Source organism: Mustela putorius, unplaced genomic scaffold (genome assembly GCF_011764305.1).
Source record: "Mustela putorius furo isolate JIRA1106 unplaced genomic scaffold, ASM1176430v1.1 tig00000835_pilon_pilon_pilon, whole genome shotgun sequence".
Taxonomy (NCBI): Eukaryota; Metazoa; Chordata; class Mammalia; order Carnivora; family Mustelidae; genus Mustela; species Mustela putorius.
In genome coordinates, this window is record NW_025421492.1 from 5,450,713 (window position 1) to 5,474,610 (window position 23,898).

Sequence of the window (23,898 nt, forward strand, 5' to 3'; positions counted from 1 at the left end):
TACCCTGTGTTGCTGAGGGAAGGAAGCGGGCAGTAGGGCAAGTTAGTAATGCTTATTCTCCTTAGATCTAAAGCCAAGTCCTCCAATCAGTTTATTAGCAATAAAGCTGTCACATCTTTGGCATCTTAGTTCTCAACTTGGAAGGGGAAGAAAAGGCAATATTTTTTGACCTTTTAACTCCCCAGTATAGACTTCTGTTGTGGACCTTAGAACTTGATTTCTTCCCTATGGTAACAGTGGTAAATGACAGGAAGTTAGCCCTCTATATTTCCACCCCAAAATCCTGGGCCCCAGGGCCAAGATGAGTGAGAAAGAACATGGGTCTCACCATCACGATATGCCGTGCTAAAAGCAGAACTGGCCAGGTTTCCTGGAACTTGGAGCAGGGCTTAGAAAAGACGTCGGGACACAGCACTAACCTAGTTCTCAAGTCTCCAAGTGCTGGAAGCCAGTAGCACAACCTCACTAGGATGGTCGCAAAGGATGCTTGAATTGAGATCAGTGAATCCCAAAGTTAGGCTCTCCAGCTCTGCACACAAGGGTCTGATCTGGTGCACCTGAAATATGACCCGAATTCTGAATATTGAAAAAACATGATCTGAGGAGTCATATTCGTGACCATCTTTAAGAAACACCTCGTCAGCCAATCGCCCTTCGTCGTCTACCATGAAACCAGCTCTGGGCTGGGTACCATAACGACTTCAAAAGTTGAGACATGACCATATCCTGAGCCCCCTGAACGAGATTAAGTCGGACAGGATCCGTGTAAATGACAACATTTGCTTTCCGCCAACTACACGTGAACAAATTGACTGTCCCTCGGGTTCAGTCACCCCAGGGGAAGTCATTTAAGACCTCTAGGCTTGCATTTCCTGCCTGTCAATGAAGGCCTTGGTAATGCTGCCTGATCACGAAGGCTCCTTCCAGCTCTGATTTTATTTGCTCCTTGGAGGGGAATGGGGACCATCTGGCTTGCTGGAGGTTCACATGTGAAGAAAGGCCATACACTCACTATGACTCTCCCCTCGCCCCTCATGGGAGACCACTAGAAGCTTATGTGTTAGCTCTACTGGCATCACACATACCTCAAGAATCCACTGGCCAGAGGGCCGGGACAGGGCAGGGAAGGTAGGAGCTGGTGAGAGAGGTTCCAGCTGCAAGCAAAGGAGGTGGTCAGGGCAAGAGGAGAAGCTCTGTGCAGGCAGGAGGAGACTCTCCGGGGGTCTGAGAGCTCTGGAGCAGAGGGAGGTCACTCCCCGCACAGACAGCCTGCCGGGGCTCTCGTGGTCCCACTGCCAGGTGAGGGGTGCTCCTCTTTGTGTGGAATCCAGTATGCCCAACAACCCTTGAGCAGCTTTTCACAAAGACTGTGCCAGACCCGCGATTTTGCAACAGTTCTGACTATCCCCAGGGGGATAGTTATTTCTCACGGCGAGCTCACACTGATACTCGTATCCATACATAAAATTTAGATATAACTGGAAGAAAGGTCTCACGAAGCAGGTCTTACCCCTACTGCTCTCATGCGCCCTGGTATTTCCTATTCTATTCCGTTTCACCTTTGTAAAACTGCTCGTCACAACTCCCCTGACTGATGTCCCGCCCCGCGATGACAACCACCCAGCATGTTTGTGAGCACTGGGACACTGGACTTCTCTTAGCGGAAGGACTGGGGGGATTTGTTAAGACAGATTTCTGGGACTCGCCCCAGAAGGACCAAAGAATCTGCACTAAATATATGTCACAATGGGGAGATTTTTTTGGTTTGGAAATTGATGCTTTGGGTAATACCAAAGTCTTTGGCAACCCTCCATTGGCTGCCTCCACTGTCAGATAGAATTGTGTCTATCGGCGAGCGTCTTCTAACATCTCTCATAGACTCACCCTTACAATGCTGCTACGGTTAATCCAGTAGAGCACTTAGAAGAGTGCCTGGCGAGGAGGACGTGCTCAGTGAGTGTTTCCTGCCAGGGCGCTTGGGGGGTGCCATCGGTTAAGCGTCCGACTCTTGTCAGCTCAGGTCCTGAGCTCAGGGTCGGGAGACTGAGCCCCGCGTCAGGCTCTGTGCTCAGCGGGGAGTTTGCTTGAGATTCTCTTCTCCCTCTGCCCCTCCTCCCTTCTCTCTCTCTCTAGTAAATACATTTTAAAAAATAAATTTAAAATATTTGCTGCCATCATGTTCCCTTCTAAACAGAACTGTTGATCCACACACACCTGCTCTCTCCAGAAGTTTCCCCAGCTTTGTGAATGGCACCATGCTATCTCTGTTGCTCAAGCCAAAAGCCAGGAGCCGTCCTGACGCACTGCACATCCAGATAGCCCCTCTCCGGGTGCCTACAATGGCCACCGACATCTCTTGCCTGGACTGCGGCAACAGCTTCTCTTGCTTCCATTTCCTTCCTGCAATCCAGGATGACCTTTTACAAAAATAAATCAGTGTCACCTCTCATCTGCATTAGCTACTGATTACTGCACAAACCACCCAAAAATTCGGTGGCTTAACACAACACATCTTTATCCTCTCACAGTTGCTGTAGTCATGGTCTCTGAGAGCTTAGATCAAGGTGTCCCCAGGGGCTGTCGTCATTGGAAGGCTTGTCTGAGGCTGGAACATCCACTTCTAAGACGGCGCCCTCAACCGGCTTCGGCACATGAGCCTGCCATTGGCCACCTGGGAGTCTTCACTAACATGGCAGCCTCTTTCCCAGGGATCCAGGAGAGAGGCTGAGCCTGCAGGGTCTTTTATGACCTGGCCTCTAAAGTCACACACCACCACTTACACCTTATTCCGTTGTTGCGCGTGACTCACCAACTCCAATCAAGAGAGGGGAATTTGGGTCCAGCATTTGAACGGACCGTCAAAGAATTTGTAGACATTGTAAACCACCATAGCCTACTTAGAAGTCCCAAGTCCATGTCCACCTCCTGGCTCAAGGCATTTTGTCTGGTTTCCAAACATGCCAAGCTCACTGAGTCTTCCTACCCCCCGTTTACTCAAGACCTTTGTACTTGTGATTCTGGGAGTTTCCCTCAACAGAGCCAAGATTTCCTTGTCGTTCATTGTCATCTCCATGTCCTCCCCTCTGCAAGGCCTTTCCTGATGGTAGACTATAAAGTTATCCCCTCATCTCTGAGTGTCAGGAAGCCACTCACCTCTCTCGGCTGGTCGGCTGTGTGTCCACCTGGACCGTGAGCGCCTCGGGAGCTGGCCGTTCGTGCCCCAATTACCATGTGGTACAAACCACAGGAGTTAGGAGGGTATGAGGGTGAGTTGGGCATCCAGGCTGCGTGTGAGACTGTTGCCATGCCAAGAGTGACCTGGAGACACTCTTCCAGATCGTCCCATGTCAGTCTGAAATTCTGAAACGCACCAACATGGAGAAATAATATCCCTAAAATCCAGCCCATTTGCCTCCCTAGAAATCTAGGAGAAACGACTCAGGAAGGTGTTCTGTTCCTAACTCAGAATCCAAGTCAGGAAGCTCCCCGCCGCTCCGTCCCTGGCTCAGCATCGCCCTGTCCTCCTGCTTCCAGTTTCTATCGTACAGTAAATGAATATCATTTCTGTGAATCGCACGGAAGAAACCTGCGCACTTTTTCATTCATTCATTTCAATCGAAAGTTACGTTTTTTTCACTTTTCTCTGAATTTACACAAATTCTTTAGTAAATTACCTATGCCCCACAAAGTAAGAAATTAAACTGGTGAAAGGTGTGGGCATTGCCAGAAGTGAATCTGGGGAGAGAAAATCATGACGTTTGTTTTTAAAATGAACCAAAAGAGGGTGGAAATGAATTCTCTTCCAGTGCAGCAATTTTTGCTAAAAAGATTCACATTTCCTTGAGGGTTTTATCCAGAGTAGATCAATGCAACTAAAGCACAACAACATGTGGTTTACAAAAACCCAGCGCGTCTCTCTTGTGAGGCGAGCGATCGCGCTCTATCTGGACACGACTTCCTTGCAGACGGCGCAGACGGCACGCGCACTAAATCACTTTTATTACTATCAGGCCTGACACTGCTGCGGCTGCTCCATTCGAAAGTCCCTGTGATTTTGAGAACTTTCCTGCTAATCATTTTCCCTTTGCTAATGACCCTCACCTTCCACGAAATGACTTCTCCCTGCCAGCCCTCACTGCACAGCCCCCTCCTTCCGGGCTCCCTCTTCCTCGCTTGGAGTCCCCATTTTTCAAGCCACAGGGCAGACTTCAGTCTGTTGAATTTCAGCTCCTTCTTCCTGTCTTGGATTGCCTATTACCTATTGCAAAGGTCATTTTAAGTGTAATTCAGCTTAAATTACTTTATTTTCTAATGGACACATTTTCTTCTCTCTCTAGGCCCCTCATTCTGTCCCAGGCCTGCCTCTGCACTGCCCCTCGCGCCCCCCCACCACAAGCTGAATCCCAGTTTTCAAGGACTTCTCTGCTCTTAATTGCTCCCCACGGAATAGAAATGCAGATGAAAGTGATCCCCTAGATCTGCTGTGTTAAAAAATAAGATTCAGACGTTCATAGGCTGGCCATGGAGGTTCGGGGAAGGGGGTATCTCTCGGATAACTGAAAACAATCACAAAAATCCCACACTGAGTCTGGAGGAACCCACATATAAAATCCACTCTCTCCTTGGCGTGTTAGGAATCCTGGCAGTGACTGCAAGTTCTAAACTCACCCAAAACTCTGAGAACCAAATGTAAAAATAGTTGGGAAGGGTCATCAAAGGACTTCAGCCCATCAAGCCTTGGGTGTGCATGTGTGTGATATGAGTGAATGTGGGGTGTGTGTGTGTGTGTGTGTGTGTGTGTTGGGGGAAGCAGAGATCCGGTGGGCTTCCTGGCTCTGGTAGGTCTCCCTCTCAGCTCCTGAGACATTACTCATCCAGCTGGCATCTTCCAGAAGGTTCTGGAGCAGAGTGAGTGCTGTTCTGGGCAGGGAAAGGCCAGCCCCTCCCTCGTCAGTCTACCTGAAGGGACAGCATGTCTTGGGTCTTCTGAGCAGTGGGTCTTCAGTGCCTCTGACTCCCGTCCAATTTTCACAAGGAAGCTAAGGGCCTGACCTCCGGGGAGCCCCCACTGTGTGCCCACCGCCACCCTATCCAAACCACCAAGACCCCCACCCCAAGCAGGCCAGCAAGCGCTGCTCTGCCTTGATAGTTTGAGACCATGACAGGGCAGGAAAACCAGGACCTCAGGGAGGGGCTCTGACCTGGCAATTCAAGGCCTTTGTGTTTGGAAATCTCTCCTCTGGGTGCTTCTCCCGTGCCATTGAGCACCCGCTGGGTCCCTCTTGCGTGGAGGCCCTCCCTGGCCACACGGGGTGCATTGCCTGTCGTTCGAGGATGCCAAATGGTTAAGTTGAAACTGCTCCTGGGTCGGGAGGGGTGGGGTGGGGTGGGCTCTGCCGCCTTCCTCCCCTCCCCCCTGCCTCCCTGCCCCCTTCGGGGCCTCAAGCGGATGGGTTTTATTGACAAGTGGCCCCCTTTGGGCGTTGCCTTTCTTTCAAGCAGGTAAAAATGATGGAAGAACTTGACAGAGGGCCCTGCCCCGGGCCGGGCGGACGCGGGAGGGACCCAGACTCGGCTCCGCCGCGCGCTCCGGGTGCGGGTGGCCCTGCTCGCTGGCAGCGCCGGGCGCGGAGCCGCCCCTAATGACAGGACAGCGTGTCCGTGCACCGTCTAATTAATCCCATATTTTCACACAGCATAATTACGGAGCCGGCCTGAGTTATTTGGCTGCTGGGGGAGGAGGCGCGCGCACTGTCCTCTCCGCGGCTCCTGGCAATTTATTACGCTCCCGGCGCGACACCGCGACACCTCGGTGCAGGCCTATCTGTCACCGCCGCGCTATCGCGAAGCGCACCCCTTCCTGGCTGGGCTGCAGGGCTGCGCAAATCGCTATTCCTATGGGATATGATCAAGGAAATGCCACCTTATGTTCAAATGTTTAACGGTCTGGTGCGAGGAACCTACGGCCGCGCCAGCGCACGTGCGCCCGGGCCCTGCGCCCCGCGCCGCGCGCCCTCCCGGACGCTGAGGGCAGCGGCCACGGCTCCCCGCAGAGCTCGCCTTTGCCTTGGCCCCGCTTTTGCCGGTGATTTTTAACCAAACCTTCTCGGCACAAGGTCATCTTTCCCAGAAAGACCGCCCCCCCCATCCGTACTGCCTGTCCCCGGCCTCTTCGGTCTGGGGCTCTTGCGGGAGCGCGTCTTCGCGCACCGCGGCTCACCCGCACACCCGAAACCCGACGCCCCCGCGCCTGCTGTGGACGCGGCGGCTCGCGGTGTGGGCCGTTCGGAGGGGACGCCTGTGCTTGGGGGGCTCAGAGCCAGCCTCCTGCCGTGGGCGTCAGGGGTCAGAGTGAGGAGCCCAGGGCATGCCCCTATGCTGAGAGAGAGCTCAGAACACAGGGGCCCTGGGGCCTAGGAAGGTTCCAGAATCGGCTCATGCCGCTGCGCCAGGCTAAGAGGCTCCTTGAGTCTCTGAGTCCTGAGAGCCGAAGGGACACGTAGCGCCCCCCCACACACACACACTTCTCAAAGCTCAGTATTTGTAGAGGGCGCTGAAGGGAAGCCTAGGGCATCTCTGGGGGCCACGCAGGCTGGATACAAGCTCTTCTGGTGCAGAGGGAGGGAACAGTACCCTGCACCTTGGAAAGAGAGACCCTGCCAGGAGGGTTTTTAGTCTCTGGGGGTCAGCGGAAAGGTCTGAGTTCAAGGATTTTTCTTGTATTGTGTTACGTTTTTCACTATACAGTACATCATTAGTTTTTGATGTAGAGTTCCATGATTCACTGTTGGCGTATAACACCCAGGGCTCCCTGCAACCCGCGGCCTCCCTAATACCCATCACCAGGCTCACCCATCCCCCCACCTCCCTCCCTTCTAAAACTCTCCATTTGTTTCCCTGGGTCCACAGTCTCTCATGGTTCGTCTCCCATCTTGATTTCTCCCCCTTCATTTCTCGCTCCTCCCCATGTCCTCCATGTTATTCCTTATGCTCCACAAATAAGCGAAACCACATGATAGCTGACTTTCTTTGCTTGACTTACTTCACTCCACATAATCCCCTCCTGTTCCATCCATGTTGTTGCAAATGTTGAGTATTCATCATTTCATCATTCATCATTCATCAATGGCTGAGTAGCATTCCACTGTATATATGGACCATAATCTTCTTTATCCATTTGTCTGTTGAAGGACATCTTGGTTCTTGCCACAGTTTGGCAACTATGGCCATTGCTGCTATGAGCATTGGGGTACAGATGGCCCTTCTTTTTACTACATCTGTATCTTTGGGGTAATACCCAGTAGTGCAATTGCAGGGTCATACGGTAGCTCTATTTTTAATATATTGAGGAACCTCCACACTGTTCTCCAAAGTGGCTGCACCAACTTGCATTCCCACCAACAGTGTAAGAGGGTGCCCCTTTCTCCAAAACTTCTCCAACATTTGTTGTTTCTTGCCCTGTCAATTTTGGCCATTCTAGCTGGTGGAAGGTGGTATCTCAGTGTGGTTTTGATGTGAATCTCCCTGATGGCTAGTGATGATGAGCCTTTTTTCATGTGTTTGTTAGCCATTTGTATGTCTTCTTTGGAGAAGTGTCTGCTCATGTCTTCTGCCCATTTTTTGACCTGATTATCTGTTTTTTGGGTGTTGAATTTGAGGAGTTCTTTATAGATCATGGATATCAGCCCTTTGTAGTGTCATTTGCAAATATCTTCTCCCATTCTCTGGGTTGCCTCTTTCTTTTGTTGACTGTTTCCTTTGCTGTGCAGAAGCTTTTTATCTTGATGAAGATAAAGGTTCGTTTTCGCTTTTGTTCCCCTCGCCTTTGAAGACGTGTCTTGAAAGAAGTTGCTGTGGCTGATGTGGAAGAGGTTACTGCCTATGTTCTCCTCTAGGATTTTGATGGATTCAGTCTCGCATAGAGGTCTTTTTTCCATTTAGAGTTTGTCTTTGTGTACGGTGTAAGAGAATGGTCCACTTTCATTCTTCTGTATGTAGTTGTCCAATTTTCCCAACACCATTTATTGAAGAGACTGTCTTTCTTCCATTAGGATTAAGCAGGTTAAATGTTTAGAAATAAAGAAATGGAAAGAAAATGAAGGCATTTCAACAGATTTCTGAGTAGTTTCTGAAAAAACACCTTCCTTTGGGGCTGTTTGTACCCATGAGATATGCACAATTAACCCCATGCTTTGCAAAACCGGGCCCTGGTACCCCTCCATCCCACTTCTTTGCGAATGTAATTGGGTAATTTTGAGCATAAATAGGAAACATGTTGAATTCCTCGGGGGGCAAAGGTTTCTGAAGTTTAAAAAAATTGTATTTCATCTTTTTACCATCGTGTGCCTGTCATTCCCCAAACCATGGGAGTTCCAGTCACCACTCTCAATATTTTTGACTATCAGAGGAAGACAACTCTCGTAGGTCATTCGGGCAGTTTAAATCATGGGGTCGCTGGGTGATGGGCATGAAGGAGGGTGCGTGATCTGACGAACACTGGGTGTTAGTCCACTAATGAATCGTTGAACACTGCATCAAAATCTAATGATGTACTATCTGTTGGCTAACTGAATTTAAATTAAAAAAATATTTAACAAAATACTTAATTTAAAAAAGTAACCCATGGATTTCCTTTCTAATATCTGGCAAATGAAGCTTCATGGATTCCGCCCCCGACACTCTCTCTAACGTTGTGGTGAGATCAATCCCATACACGGCCAAATACATGTTGCTGGTGTAGAGCTCGATGCGGCGTGCTCACAGACCGACCCAGCTGTGTAACGTAGAGACAGAGACCTCTCTGTCCCCGCCAGCCACAGCTGCTGGGCTCCACTTGCTGCCTAACACCCCGACACTGCAGGATAATATTACCTGTTTTCTAGTCGTGCGATGGGACCGTGTGGGGACGACAGAGTCGATCACACCCATGGGATTCGCCCACACTGCATGTAACCCACTCTCATCTTTACTATTCATGTGTCTGAGCATTTGGATGTACAAATGGACAATGGCCAGACCAGAGGTCAACCATGTATAGAAGTAGAACCTGATCCACATTCACAGCAACCTGCCCAGGAAACAGGCCCCCTTGTCAGAAAGAAACAGCCCAGGCCGCCGGCTGCCCGAAGTCAGACTCGCAGGAAGTGGATTGCTTTCTCCCATGACAGTCCAGAAAGCTATTTGGTAGCTTCTGTAACTGTTGGCCCTCAGTGGCCAAGACTTGATTAGTAACTGACAACTTCTAGAATTTTTGTCTTCACTCCCAACTTAGGATCAAACAGAGAAAGCCAACTACACGCCCCTACCCAATCAGATAGACTGCCGCGCTTTGGGCCAGCCCCCCCCGGCCCCCTGCCTCCATCAGGGCAGACTGGGAGCCTCCCTCCTTCCATATAGAACTTTCCCACTCTCCTGCCTGCCTTTGAGTCTCTGCCAAGCACAAGGGATGGCAGTCCACTCCCCTGCTCAGCAGGCTTTAGATGGCCTTGGCTGTCCTTACTTGGTTGGTCTTCACTGACTTTCACCATCCATTGTCTGTGCACACATCACACATGACATGACTACTGGAGCGCCTGTGTTTTACCAGATCACGTTTGGCTCATTTCATTGTGGATGGGCATTTCGGCATTTTCAGGATTGGCGCTGGGAATGAATCAAAGAAATATGAAAAGTGCTTCTGTAAATATTCTTGCACGGGTCTTTTGGTGAGCACATGCGCACCATTCTGTGGGCTGTGACAGTGGAGGGCGGTCCCCACGCCACCCCAGCACGAGGTGGGGGACCACTGCTCCCCACCTCTGCCAACACTGGCTATTTTGTGTCTATTTTGTGTCTTTTTTATTTTGGCCCCTTGGACAGTTAGGGTACAATTGTAGTGTGGTTTTAATTTACATCTTTGTAGCGACTGATGCCACCTAACAGTCTTTCATACATTTATTGACCACTTGGCTTGGCTATCCTCTTTTTTTTTTTTTTTTAAATATTGCAATCTTTTAAAAATATTTCCAGAGTGCCTGGGTGGCTCAGTCAGTTAAGCATCTGCCTTCAGCTCAGGCCATGATCCCAAGTCCTGGGATTGAGCCCTGCATCAGGCCCCCTGTTCATCAGGGAGTCTGCTTCTCCCTCTGCTCCTCCCCCTGCTTGCTCGCTCTCTCTCTCACATAAATAAATTCTTTACAAAATAATTCTAAATTTTCATATTTTAGAGCAGTTTTAGGTTTACAACAAAACTGAGAGGAAGGAACAGAGATTTCCCATCAAGCCCCACCCCCACGCATGCATAACCTCCCTCATTATCAGCATCACTCTCCGGAACAGTACACTTGTTACCAAGGAGCATCCTACCTGGACACATTATCACGAGCTTACATCGGGGGTCACGCCTGCTGTTGTACCTTCGGTGGTTTAGACAGACACGTAGTGACATGTTTCAATCATTATGGTATCATACAGAGTATTTTCACTACCCTAAACATTCTGCATACCCCCCCATTCCTCCATTCTCCCCACCCCCAACCTCTGGCAGCTATTGATCTTCTTACTATCTCCACAGGTCTGTGTTTTTCAGAATGCCATAGAGTTGAAAAGGCATGTAGCCTTTTCGGATTGGCTTCTTTCAACTCAGTGATGTGCATTCAAACTTCCTCCATGTCTTTTCATGGCTTCATAGCTCATTGCTTTTTATTGCTGAACAATATTCCATGGTCTGGATGGACCTCGGTTTGGCCACTTCGGGAAAGACATCCTGGTTGTCTCCAAGGTTTGGAAATCAGGAATAAAGCTGCTATAAATACCCATGTGCAGGTGTTTCTGTGGACATGCTTTCAACAATTTTAGTAAATACCAAGGAGCATGACTGCTGGATCATATGGTAAGAGGATGTTTAGTCTTGCAAGAAACTGTCAAATTGTCTTACAAATTGCCTCTACGTTTTGCATTCCCACCCTAATGTAGGAGAGTTCCTGCTGCTCCCCAACCTTGCTAACCTTTGGTGTTGTCAGTGTTCTGGATGTTCGCAATTCTAACATGTCTGAAGTGGTGTCTCGTTTTAGTTTGCATGCCCCTCATGACATGGGACATGGAGCACCTTTATATACGCTGATTTTCCAGCTGTGTTTATTAAGATACACAATTTTATTGTAATCTTGTATTCTGCATGTTTGCTGAAATCGTTTATCAGGTCTAAAAGGTTTTCTGTGGATTCCTCAAGATTTTTATATACAAGGTCATGTCTTCTGAAAATATTTTTACTTCTTCCTTTCCAATCACAATGTCTTTTTCTTTCTCTTCGCTGATTGTCCTGCTAGAGCCTTCAGGACAATTGACTAGAAGCGGTGAGACAGACGTCTTGTCCAGTTGCTTGTTTTAGGAGTAAAGCATTCAGTCTTTCACCTTGAGTGTGATATTAGCTCTGGGTTTTTCATAGATGTCCTTTGCAGGTTGAAGGTTCCCATCTGACCAACTCTTAAAAGTTCATTGAGTTTTGTTGTGTTTTTAACTATGAGAGGATGTTTGATTTTGTCAAATGCTTTTTCTGCATCCATTGAGATGTCCATTTGGTTTTTCTTTAACCTAATAATATAATGTATTTCACTGATTTTTGGATATAAAAACAACACTGCATATCTTGGATAAATCCTACCTGGTGGTGGTGTATAATCTTTTTTTATATGCTGCTGCATTCAGTTTGCTAAGATACTAGTGAGAATTTCTGCAACTACATTCATGAGAGATACTGGCCTGTAGATTTTTTTCTCATGATGTGTTTTGTCTAGTTTTGGCTTCAGGGTAATTTGGCTTCAAGGTAGCCTCACAGAATGAGCAGGCAAGTCCATTTTTTGAAGACGTTGTGAAGGATTGGTGTTAATTCCTTTTTAAATGATTGGTAGAAATCACCAAGCAACTATGGGCCCAGGCTTTCTTGGTGGAAGGTTTTAAAATTACTAACACAATCTCTTTCCTTCTTACATGTCTATTTAGATCTTCTATTTATTCTATGGTCTGTTCCAGTGGGTTTTGGTCTTCCTAGGAAGTTGTCCCCTTCATCTGTTACGTAATTTCTTGGCATAGAGCTATGTATGCACTGTGTTCCCTTATAATCTCTTCTCATTTATGCGAGAGTGGTTGTAGTGTTCCCTCTTTCATTCCTGATTTTAGTAATTTGAATCTTTTCTCTTTTTTTCTGGATCAGTTAAAGATTTGTCAATTTATTGATCTTTTCAAAATTGATTTGTTGACTTTCTTTATTATTTTCCTGTTGTATTCCATTTATTTCTGTTCTAAATTTCATAATTTTTGCTTTGAGTTTAGTTTCTCCTTTTTAGTCTTAAGGTAGAAAATTAGGTTATTGATTTAAGGTCTTCTTTTTACATTGGCATTTACAGTCAAAGATTTCCCTCCAAGTGCCAATTTAACACATCCCATGAGTTTGGGTATGTTGCATTTTCGTTTCCATTAGTATTTTTTAATTTTGTTCATGATTCTTCTTTAACCCACTGATTATTAAGGAGTATGTTGTCTGATTTGAACATACTTGTGGATTTCCTAAATTTCTTTCTCTTTTTGATTTCCAATTTTATTCCATTGTGTTTGGAGGACCAACTGATAGGATGTCAGTTCTCCACATTTCCTGAGGCTTATTCATGGCCTAACATATGGTCTATCCTAGAAAAGGGGAGTATTCTGCCATTGGTGGTGGGTATTCTACTGATGTCCATTAAGTGTATCTGGGTTGTAGTGTTGCTAAAGTCTTCTCCCTTTGTTGATGTCCTGTCTAGTTGTTCTGTCCATCGTGAAGACAGATATTCAAGTCTCCAACTGCTACAGCTGAAATATTTGTTTCTACATTTTATCCTGTCAGTTTCTTCTCTCCTTTGTTTATAGTTGCTATATCCTCCAGGTAAGTTGGTCCTTTCTCACTGTAAAATATTCCTCTTTATCTCTAGTAACTTTTTTGTCTTAAAGTCTATTTTATCTGATACTGGTATAGCCCACTAGCTCGTTTACCATCCCTCCACTTTCAATGTATTTCTATCTTTGAATCTAAGATGTGTCTTCTGTAGTGAGTATGTAGTTGTATCTTGCTTTTTAAATCCGTTTGGATGATCTTGCCTTTTAACTGGATTGCTTAATTCATTAATAAAGGTGATATTTTCATATTTTGCTTTTTTCCCGCATATGGTTCACATCTTTTATTTTCCTCTGTTTCTCCTTTTCTGACTTATTTTGCATTAAATGGATATATTTCTAGTGTAACATTGTGATTCCATTAATGATTTTTTTATCTACGTGTTTTAAATTATTTTCTTAAATTTTTTTTTAGGGCTTATAATGTATCTTATTTATCAGAATCTATTCAGGTATGTACTACCTTGGTTCCAGTAAGATATGCAAATCGGCCTCCTTTAGAGCTTTATTTTCTCCATCCTTTCTTGTGCCGTTATTATTAGACATATTACATCTGTATTTGTTACAAGCCCGGCCATACACTTTTATGATTATTCCTGTGTATATCTTAGACTGTTTAAAGGAGCTGAAAGAAGGAAGGAGAGTAAGCATGTATTTATAGAATTTGTTATATTAATCGAATTTACCATTTCTGGTTCTCTTCATTTCTTTCTTAGGATTTGCGTTACCATTTGATGTCATTTCCTTATTGCAATCCAGCATCACAACCCACCAGCCTTCTTTGTGTTGTCACTGTCAAATTCATTGCATTTCTCTATGTTACAGGTTCTAGAACACAATTGAACACAATTGCAATTGCTTTTTGAATAACTTGAGGGGAAAGGAAAAAAAACTATGCAATTGTATTGCACTATATATATATATATAATATTATACTTTATAATTACCTTGACCAGGGCTGTTTGTTTTTCTATAGATTTATATTATTGTCTGGTATTGCTGGCTTTCAGTTTCAAGAACTTTGCTTAGTATTTCTTATAAGTCAGGTCTGTTAGCAATAAATTCTATTTTTGTTTATCTGAGAATGTCTTCATTTTACATTCACCATTCACTTGTGAAAGTGATAGTTTTGCTGGATATAGGAATCTTGATTGGCAGGATTTTTTTTTTCTTTTGTCACTTTGAATACATCTCACCACCTCTGACCGCCACTGTTTCAAATGAGAATTCTGCTGTTAATACTACTGGAGTTCCCTTACATATTTAGTAGTTTTTATCCCAGCTTTCAAGATTTCCTCTTTATCTTTGGTTTTGAATATTTTGACTATACTGTATATCTGTCTAGGTGTGGGTTTCTGTGTTTTCCTACTTGGACTTTGTTGATCTTAGATTTGTAGATTAGGTCACCTAAATGGTGTTCCACATTTCTCCGAGGCTGTGTTTCTTTTTCCTCATTTGTTCTCTCTTTGTTCTTCAGATTGCTTAATCTCTATTACTCTATCATCAAGTTATCTAGTTCTTTTTTTCTGCCAGCTCAAAACACTGTTAATAGATTTCAGTGACATTTTCATTTCTATTGTATTTCTAAACACCAGACTTTTCATGTGGTTCTTTTATATATATATATATATAATATATATATATATATTTTTTTTTTTGTCATGATGTTCTCTGTTTGATGAGTCATTGTTATCATACTTTCCTTTAATTCTTTAAAGATGCTCTCCTTTGGTTCTTTAAGCCTGTGTATAATGCTGCTTTGAGATATGCCTACAAAGTCCAGCATCTGGGCCTGCTCACAGAAGTTTCAACTGTGTGCTTTTTTTTTTTTTAAACTATGTGTGGTCACACTTGCTTGTTTCTTTTTTTTAAGGTCTTGTGAATTTTTAGTAAGAACTTAATATTTTAGATAACAAATTATAGCAATGCTGGATATTGATATGCCCTCTGAAATGTGTTTTCTTCGTCTGTTTATTGTTTGCTTGTTTCTATGCTGCAGCTAGACTGACTCAGTGAATTAGTCTATACCCCCTGTCTTGAACAGCCTCTTTTGTCTCTGTTCCTACTTTTTCTTGAGTTTTTATTATTAAGCCTGGCTTCCTAGGCTTATCCTTGGTCAACAAGACAGACTCATTGTCAGCCACTGGTTGTCAGAGTTTCAAAACCCGTAAGTTTTCACTCTTTTTTTAAAAAAAGATTATATTTATTTATTTGACAGAGACACAGTAAGAGAGGGAACACAAGCAAGGGGAGTGGGAGTGGGAGAGGGAGAAGCAGGCTTTCCTCTGAGCAGGGAGCCTGATGTGGGGCTTGATCCCAGGACCTGAGCCAAAGGCATACACTTAACAACTGAGCCACCCAGGTGCCCCAAGTTTTCACTCTTTACCTTTCTCTCTGTGTGTGGCTGAGAGGCATACAGTAAGTTTACAAGTTTTTCCCCTGCCCCACCAGAGACCTGAAGCTCAGAAGGTCCCTCTCCAGTACTCCGGAGGCCATGATGGGGATGTATTCTTCTTGAATGTCATTGATGACTGTGTTTCTAGCAGGGCTCTCTTTTACTCTCTTTTTCCTTGAGCTTCCTATTAAATTTCTGGCTGGCCTGTTGGTATCACACTCACCTATTAGCTTTCACTGAGTGCTACCTGATTGCTCTACTGTTCACAGTTATGCCCTCTGACATGAATTTGTCCACAGTCTGATCCACACAAAATTGGGCCTATTGGCAGGAGCAGGGTATTGCCTGAGGCTTGCTGTGGCCCCCTCTGGGCAGAAACTCCATGCTGTGGAGCAGAAGCTGTGGGGTGTGTACGGAGATGGGGGAGGGAGGACAGTGCGGGAACTGGTGCCACCATTGCCTGGATCAGATCTTCCTCAGTGCAGAGCCAGGGATGTTGGGAGGACCTCTGTCCACTGGCTGCCTAATCCACTAATTGTAGTTCTTCCACCCCAGGAATGTGGCAGATGTAAGTGCTGCCACTCAGCAGCTGTGCTCAGAATTGCTCTTTGACATATGAAGCAATGGGGGGTAGGGCACTGCACTCTTCACCAGCTGCTCCACTCTGATCATACTTGCAGCAGGACCTGGACATGGGGGCATGGAGGAGCTGCCTGGCTCCTGCCACCTTATTGGGGGAGGCTTTCTATAGCATAGAGCTGTGGGACATGGCATCTTAAATGTTCAGCCATTGCTCTGTTTACCCAGAATAGGTCCTTCATCCAAGGCCTCTGGGAGTGAGGAGTGCCATTTGGCTTCTGAGCCGGCTAGAATAACTCTTCCATGAGAGGGAGCTGGTGGAGACAGGGTACAGCCCATAGCTTGAATGCTAGAGTCTCTCCTTGGTTTCATCAAGTTTCTGTTATTTTGTTGGATGCATGGTTCTTAATTTGTTCAAACCCTAGAAACTCTGATGATTTTCTTTGCTAATCTTAATGAGTTTAATAGATGTCTTTTGGTGGGAGGAGCTTCCTCAATCTCATCCCACTGAATTCTTAAGAGTCCTGCTTTTGGCTGCTCCCTTTTTGTGAAATGTCTATTTATTTCTTTCACGTGTATTTCTATTGGGCCATCTGTCTTCCTATTGATTTGTAGCGGGTGATATGTAAATTCTGTAAATGTACCTTGTTAGAAATATGTGTTGCAAAATATTCGCCCATTTTGTAGTTTGCATTTTTAATATCTTAATGGTATTTTTGATGAATGAGAGTTCTAAGTTTTAATATTGTCAATGCTTTCTTTGATGATGTTTTTATGGTTACATTCTGTTTAAGAAATCTTTGCCATCCCAAAGGTCATGAAGATATTCTCTTGTGTTTTCTTCTAAAAGTTCTTTTATCTTACATATAGATTGTCAACCCATCTGGAATTGACTTTGGCTTAGGCAACCAGGTTCTTTATTTTCTTATATGGTTATCCAGTTGCGCTACCATTTTTATTGAAAATGCCATTCCTTCTTCACCACACTACAATATCAGTTTTATCCTAAATCAGACTATATTTGTGTAGGTCTATTTTTGGACTCTCTATACTGCTGCTCTGGGAAGTTTATCTAAATTTGCCCCAGTACTTCATTGTCTTATTTATTAAAGCTTTATAAACGATCTTAATATGAGTAGTTTAATATACTTAATATTAGTAGTCCCCTAGCTTATGCTTCTTTAAGATTGCCTTGGTTATTCTCAGCCCCTTTTGGATATTCATGTGAGGTTTGGAATTAATTTGTCAAATTCCATAGGAGAAAAAAGCAGCTGAGAGCTTTATTGGGGTTGTATTTAACTTATAAAACAATTAAAGGAGAATTGACATTATTAAAATATTGAGTCTTCCAATCCATGAATATGGTATATGCCTTTATTTGTATTTTTTATTTTTGTTCTCTTAAAATTGTTTTATACTAGTTAATACAAAGGCCCTACATATGTTTTTAGATTATTGCTAAATATTTGATGTCCTTAATACTATTGTAAATAGCATCATCTTAAAATTTAATTTTCCATTTGTTGCTGATATATAGAAATACAATTTTTTAATATTCACCTGGTATCCAAAAATCTCCCTCCTCATTCAAGGGGGATTCAAAGGATTGTGTTTGTCATGTTCGGCTTAGGGCCCATTATTGCCCTTTGTCTCTGCGAGGCCTCTCTCTTATATGGTTTCTTCGTTTGCTCATCCCTTTTATCTCATTTCCTCTCACCCCCTCCCTGATCAGTGTTTTCATGTGCCTTGTGTTTGCTCTCTGGTGACTAGTGGATCTAGGAGAATTTTTTCATCCTTTTTTGGACTTGGAAGTTTGCTACTTGGCAAAATTACAGTTCATGTTCCTTGCCCCTCTCTTGGTATAGCTCTTTATCTTGTGAAATTTTAGGATTCCTGCAATTTTTTCTTGTCTTTATCTCAAAACATGATACCAGAACTGAAAACCTGGTTTTCTCTGCTTTGGCCCACCCATCGGCTAAATGGAGGCTGAAACCGAGACAGCAAAAGTCCGTGAATTAAAATGCATAGTCGCATTTTCCTGCATTCTAATAATGTGTGGTAGTGTTATTGCTTTTTAACCCTACAACTGGCCTAATAATCCAGCTGTGGGACAGGGCCTCCTAGGAACGGTAATAATAATACCCAAGTAGTAGTAGTGATTATACTAGTTCTTCTCCGTGGGCATTATTATGGGCCAAGGTCACAAATATGAATTCAGCACTTGCATCCCAATGTTGCGATGCACTCCATTTATAAAATGTTTTTAAAAATCTGATAGTGCTCTTCATTGTACTAAGCTTTCCACAATAAAAGGAACAGAGACCTTATCACGGTTCTCTGGTTCAGTATCATGTAAGGTCAACACCTGCATAGATATGCATGTCCAGAATGGAAACCAACATGAACATCCTTGATAATGAGTACAAACTGTGGGTCTGAGGACATTCGGGAATAATCTTTGGGGGGGGCTCACTTCCCACATCCGACCCAAGTCTTGGGTCGCTCCTTCCAAGTCTTGCCCCATATCATCTGCTTCACATACCTTTGGATTTCATTTCCCAGTGGGAAGTTAAGACTTAGAACACAAATACGCCCAGCCTTTCATCCCTGTAACAAACAAGTGTGAGGGCATCCTGTGTACCAGGCACAGTGCTGGCCTGATGGGTGAGATTCAGGGCAGAGCACTGGGCACGGGAAGGGCATCACACAACCTGGAGGGACTGGTTCCAAAACCCTTCTTAAGAGCCATTCTGAGAGCAGGGATGAGGGGAAATATAGGGTGACTCTGAGCACGGGAGAGAGCAGGGCCTCATGGGGGAAGGAACCACAGAAAGGAGGCTTGGGGGACCCTAGAAGACACACACTATGTGAGTTCCCATTCTCTCCTGAGCCCGGCCAAAACACTCTCAATTCATGGAGGGCTCGACTGAGGTAATCCAAATCAGATCTCAAATTTTTGTATTAAGTTCTACCAAGTCACATTTATTTTTATGTCTGATGTACCTGACATCAAGTAAACAGTTATTTTAAAAATTGTGTGCATCACAACACCATGACATAGCCAACCTTTAAAAAAAATGAATGATTTATTTAAAAGGTTGGATGTGTCATACGAGTGTCTAAATCAGCAAGTGAAAAATCAGACATCCCAGCAGCTGGGGCAGCCAGCAGAGAACAGAGGAGTGAAAATGGTGCAGATTAAACAAAGGATATTTTTTTTCCCTAGGAAATTAGAAAGCGGTGCGTAAATGTGACATTACGTGGCTGAAATTAAAATGGTTGGAATGTATGTGCTTTGCGTCATCCTCAAGTATCCTTGTTTAGAACTGATCGTGGTAACCCTTTTCGTTTAGGTAATGATCCCTCCTTTTTGTTCACCTGCTCATGGGTTCTGCAAATGTGTCCTGTTTTGCTCTCAGAAGCTTTGGGATGCTGAGAGCCTACCAACAAATGTGTTTGTGTGTGTGTGTGTGTGTGTGTGTGTGTGTGTGTGTGTGTGTTCTTTTCTCTCCTTGCCTGAAAATGCTGCCGAGTGTCTGGTCGCAGTGAGATCGGTTAAAGAAGTGAGCAGACCTTGCAGGTCACATGATGAATGGGTTTCTGTCTGTGCGCCCCCCACGACCCCCCGTCTTCCCCGCTCAATCACTCACCTCAGGAGGGACATCCTTGTAAAGCTGTGGGGAGAATGCTTGCCCAGGGGTGAGGAGCCGGGGGTCATGTCCAAGCACGCCCGTTCCCATTTTTAGCTGTGCGACCTTGAGCAACCCCCTGACCCTCTCTGGGCCTTCTCTTGTTCATGGATAAAAGAAGAGGTTGGATTCCAGATGCACTCCAAGTTCCAGCCTGTCTCTAACCTCCAATTACATGGGGTCTCTAATGTCTTTAATGGCAGGATCCATGCCCGAAGCGTCTCTCCCAGCGACACAGTGTGCAGGGCACTCAGTGAGAGACTGTGGGATTGAACTGAACTGAGAGAGGGTCCAAGGTGAACGGAGGGTCGGGCTGGAAGGGAAGCGTTGGAATCCACGGTAAATATCTGCGACCAGGGGAGAGCTGTGTTGGGTGCGTGTGACTGGCCTGGATTCACTTGAGCGACGGATCTGGAGCCCCCAGGGGAAGGTGGGCAGGAGGCCTGGATGAAGGCTGAGCGGAGAGCTCGGGCTGGCACGGCGGAGTGCGGCCTGGGCCTGTAGAGGACACGAAGGGAGCTCTTGTGCAGACATTGCAGGGGAGTCCTACCCCGAAGGACAGGTGGCCGGCAGGAAGGGGGCAGTAGAGGGGCGAGCCTTAGGCCTGCAGCTGTCTGGGCGCCTCAGGCCCCTGTGCCCATCCTCCGGGGCCAGCTGGGCCCTGACACCATGAGGCCCCTCACATGCGCTGGGTCCAGGTCCCACGGGTGGCCGGAGCAGATGCAGAGGGCAGCTCCGGCTTTTCTGGGGCTCGTCTCCCACTCTGCAGGGCTCTACACGTGCCTGGGAACCAGGCCTCCGCGGCCAGCGGTTCCTCATCTGAGGATGGACCGGGGGAGGACGGGACAGGCTCGGCAGGGATGTGGGGCCCTGCGGGCCGGGCCCCTGCTGCCTGGGGGGCAGAGTGGGACCTGGGCCTGGAGAGGAGCCGTCCTGGCAGCTCAGGTTCTGATGACGCCAGGCCAGGGAACCCCCTGTGACTGTCCCACCCCTCCGGAGCCTTCTTACTGGGGCGCTGCCTCTACTTCTCCTGGCCCCATGGGGGTGTCCTGCTAGTTGTCCCCTCCCCCACCACGCCTACCTTGTGAAATGTTTTGAGACTGAAATAAGAGAATATATCTGTAAATATTTTTTAAAATAACAATAGCATTGCGATGCGGGATGTTACCATGTTTCTGGGCTAAGTTTCTGGGCTAAGTTGCTACCATCGCTGGGCCTGCGCGCGGGAGCGAGTGTCGTCAGCTCCACGGGGCCCGTGGCCCTGGGCTTGCTCGCAGGGAGTTCATCCCAGGAACCCATTGCCCGGTGCAGCGCGCTGTCCTGGCCCGGACAGGGAACGGGAGCCCCACTTGCTCCCTCGCAGCCCGGAATGTGGCCGCAGACACCTGCGAGCTTGGCGCTGCTGACGCGTGGCCGAGGCCGGAGGAGCCGCTGAAACAAAGGTGGGCCCCGCACTCAGGGCACCTGGGAGGACCCGGTTCTGCCCTCCTGGCCTCTGGAAGCCCGTTCACTCTGTGTTTCAAGAAAGAGAAACTGAAACGACAGGCCACAAAATGACAAATAAACAGCAGCCTTTTCAGACACGGTCAGGGGCAGGAGGACTCGTATCATTGTCAGCATCCGGAAGGCAGGTGCATGACCCTATGCTCAGGAGGGAGTGCGGGGGGGGGGGGGCGTGTCTCGCTCTCGCGCTCACGTGACGCCCCCCCCCCACGCTGTGCCACGGAGAAGCCCCCGCTGCACTCCCACCCGAGCTGGGAACTCTGCCCCCCACCTCAGTGGTGTGCGGGGTGCTCACCCCTCTGCGGGGTTGGGGTGTCTTTGCTGCGTTTGTTCGCACTGTCCCCAGTGCATGTTCCGTGGGTCCCGGGGCAGCATCTCTGCCAGACTTTGCTCTCGAGAGCCTCTGGCCCAGCTCACTTTTGTCTCTCAAGCCTTCCGGCCGCTCTGAATTACCTCCTTTGCGGCTCCCAGCCAGCCCCCCACCAACACAATGCTGTCCAAGCACCGCCACCCACAGCGTCCGGCACTGCAGGGCCCAGGGCACCGCGGACCCCGACCGTCCTTCCCCACCTGCTGGGTTTGCAGCCGTGAGCAGGTTAGCCCTCCCATCCCACCGTAGTTCACTCTCGACGGCACATGCTCACAGTCGCCCTTCACGCCCCCTTGGAGGTTCCTGTCTCCCACTTTCCTGGGGCTCTGCGGTGCGGTCAGCGTGACACCTGAGTGTGGGGCTAAAGCAACGAAGCCGGCCGGCTCAGGTCACGCGAAGCTGGAGAGGCAGTTGCGGGAGACGTGCACGTGTCTGTTGGGCCATCTCCGCCGCGCTGGCGGCATGTTTCCCACTTTCTGTCCTTGCGATTGTCCTCCCAGGACCTCAAAGTGGTTGCTGTGGTTCCAGACATCACATCCTCACTGGACGCCAGGACAGGATGACCGAGGCATCTGCTTCAGAGACCCGTCTTTGTATCTGATTAGAAAACCTTCTCGGGCAGACCTCCCCTCCTGGCCAGTGGGTCAGAACTGGCTTACGGGTTGGCGCCTGGACCATCCCTGGCAGATCTGGACCAGCTCCCTCCGAGGGGCTGGGGGAAGGCCCTCTTGGTGTGGTGTGCACAGCGCTTGAGTAAGGGCCTCAAGTAACAAAGTCGATTTGCTCAAACATCTGTGCCTGATGCCCGAACACAGCTGGGGCTCCTCAGCAGGAAAGGGGCACAAGGAGCCGTGTGCCCGCACCGCACGGAGGGGAGCTGTGCTGGGACCTTACCTCACTGCCTTCCCTCCTTGCTGTCTGCTGCTGCCATTGTCCCTGGCCGACAGGTTTTCTCATCCCAGGCTGGCCTCCGAGCACTCCCCAGGCCTCAATGCACCCCTGGAGTGGGCCAGGCCCACGGGCTCCCTCCTCTCAGATGTCAGACCTTCTGCAGGGGGTTCGTACGCGGCACGGGGAACAGGCGCATGGCTCCACCCGACAGGTCTCTGGACCCGGGGTGGCCCCTTATCCTGCATGCGGCCGCCCCGGGCCGAGGGGAGACGTGCCCCTCCCTCCCTGCCCACGACGTCCCCAGCGGTGCCAGACTCGGCCCGGGAGAGGCTCCCACGACGCGCGGGCTGGGGGCACGTCCCTTCCATTCCCTTCAGCGTCTGGGCTCCGAGCCAGCAGACCATCAGCTTAGCCACTGGCCGGTGACGATGGTGCCACCATTCCTGAAAATGTGTCCTAGGGTCCCGGTGGTGGGGTTCTCCTTCTGTCCCTCGCCTGCTGTTTAGAGACAGAATAGCGAGAGGCTCCGTTTCAAGAGTCCCTTCCCAGTGGGCATGTCCCGGGTTAGAACCCAGAGGCCCCACGGCCCTCGACGTGCTGCCTGCCGCGTGGTGGGGGGCGGTCGGAGTCACAAGCCCTCCGCCCTGACGTGGACTCTTCTGGCCGCTCTCGTGCAAGCACATGGTTCCTAGTATGTGTTTGAGGACGAAAGCAGAGATGTTGGGGGGTTTTCCAGGAGGAGGTCCCATCACAAGCCTATAAACATGGCACACGGAAGCGTGTCCGGGTCCCTGGCTGTCTCTTTCTAGAACGTGAGAGGAACTGTCCCGTCCCTCCGCATGTATTCCCAGCGTGGTTCATAAGCTGTCCCCCTCGCTTCTCGTGCGAGAGCCCGCGAGCCTGGTGGGGCCTCTCCCGCCTCCACCGAGGGTCTGGAATCTTCTGTGCCTCTTCTTTGGCCCCCAGTGCTGCGTGCCGCCCTGGATGGGACCCCATTTGTTGGGATCCCCAACCTGCTTTGTTGGGCCCCGGCGGTGAAAAATATTACTTTTATTTGGTGCTTCCTAATGCTCTTGGCAATAAAATACGTATCATTTATCCTGCACTCCCGGAGATGGTCTGGGAGCCAGACCCTGCTCCGCGGGGATGAAGGGGGCCCATGACCGTCTGTGCTGCACATATTTTGTCTCCTGGAGAATCTGGCACAGGTAGAGGGGCAGAGGGGCCTTTTCCTCCTCCTGGGAAGATTCTTCATCGTGTCGCAAAAATGCAAACTTCAGTCCGCTGCAGGGCCCTGGGGAGCTGCTGTTTCCACTCAGATTAGAGTGCCTCAGCCTCATCCCAGGGGTCCGGGGGACAGCTCTGCATCTGAGGGGACAGTGGTCCCCGAAGCCGGCCGGGTCTGCCCGACCAGGCGCCTGCATACGGGGTCCTGCTGCCGGCTCGGGAGCAGGGGGAGGGGGCGTTTCCCAGAGCACAGGCTCGTCTCACCTCTGCCGCCGGCCTCTTCCCTTTCGGCCTTGGATTTGGTGCAGGGGAGCCCCACAGAGGCACGGCGCACAGCT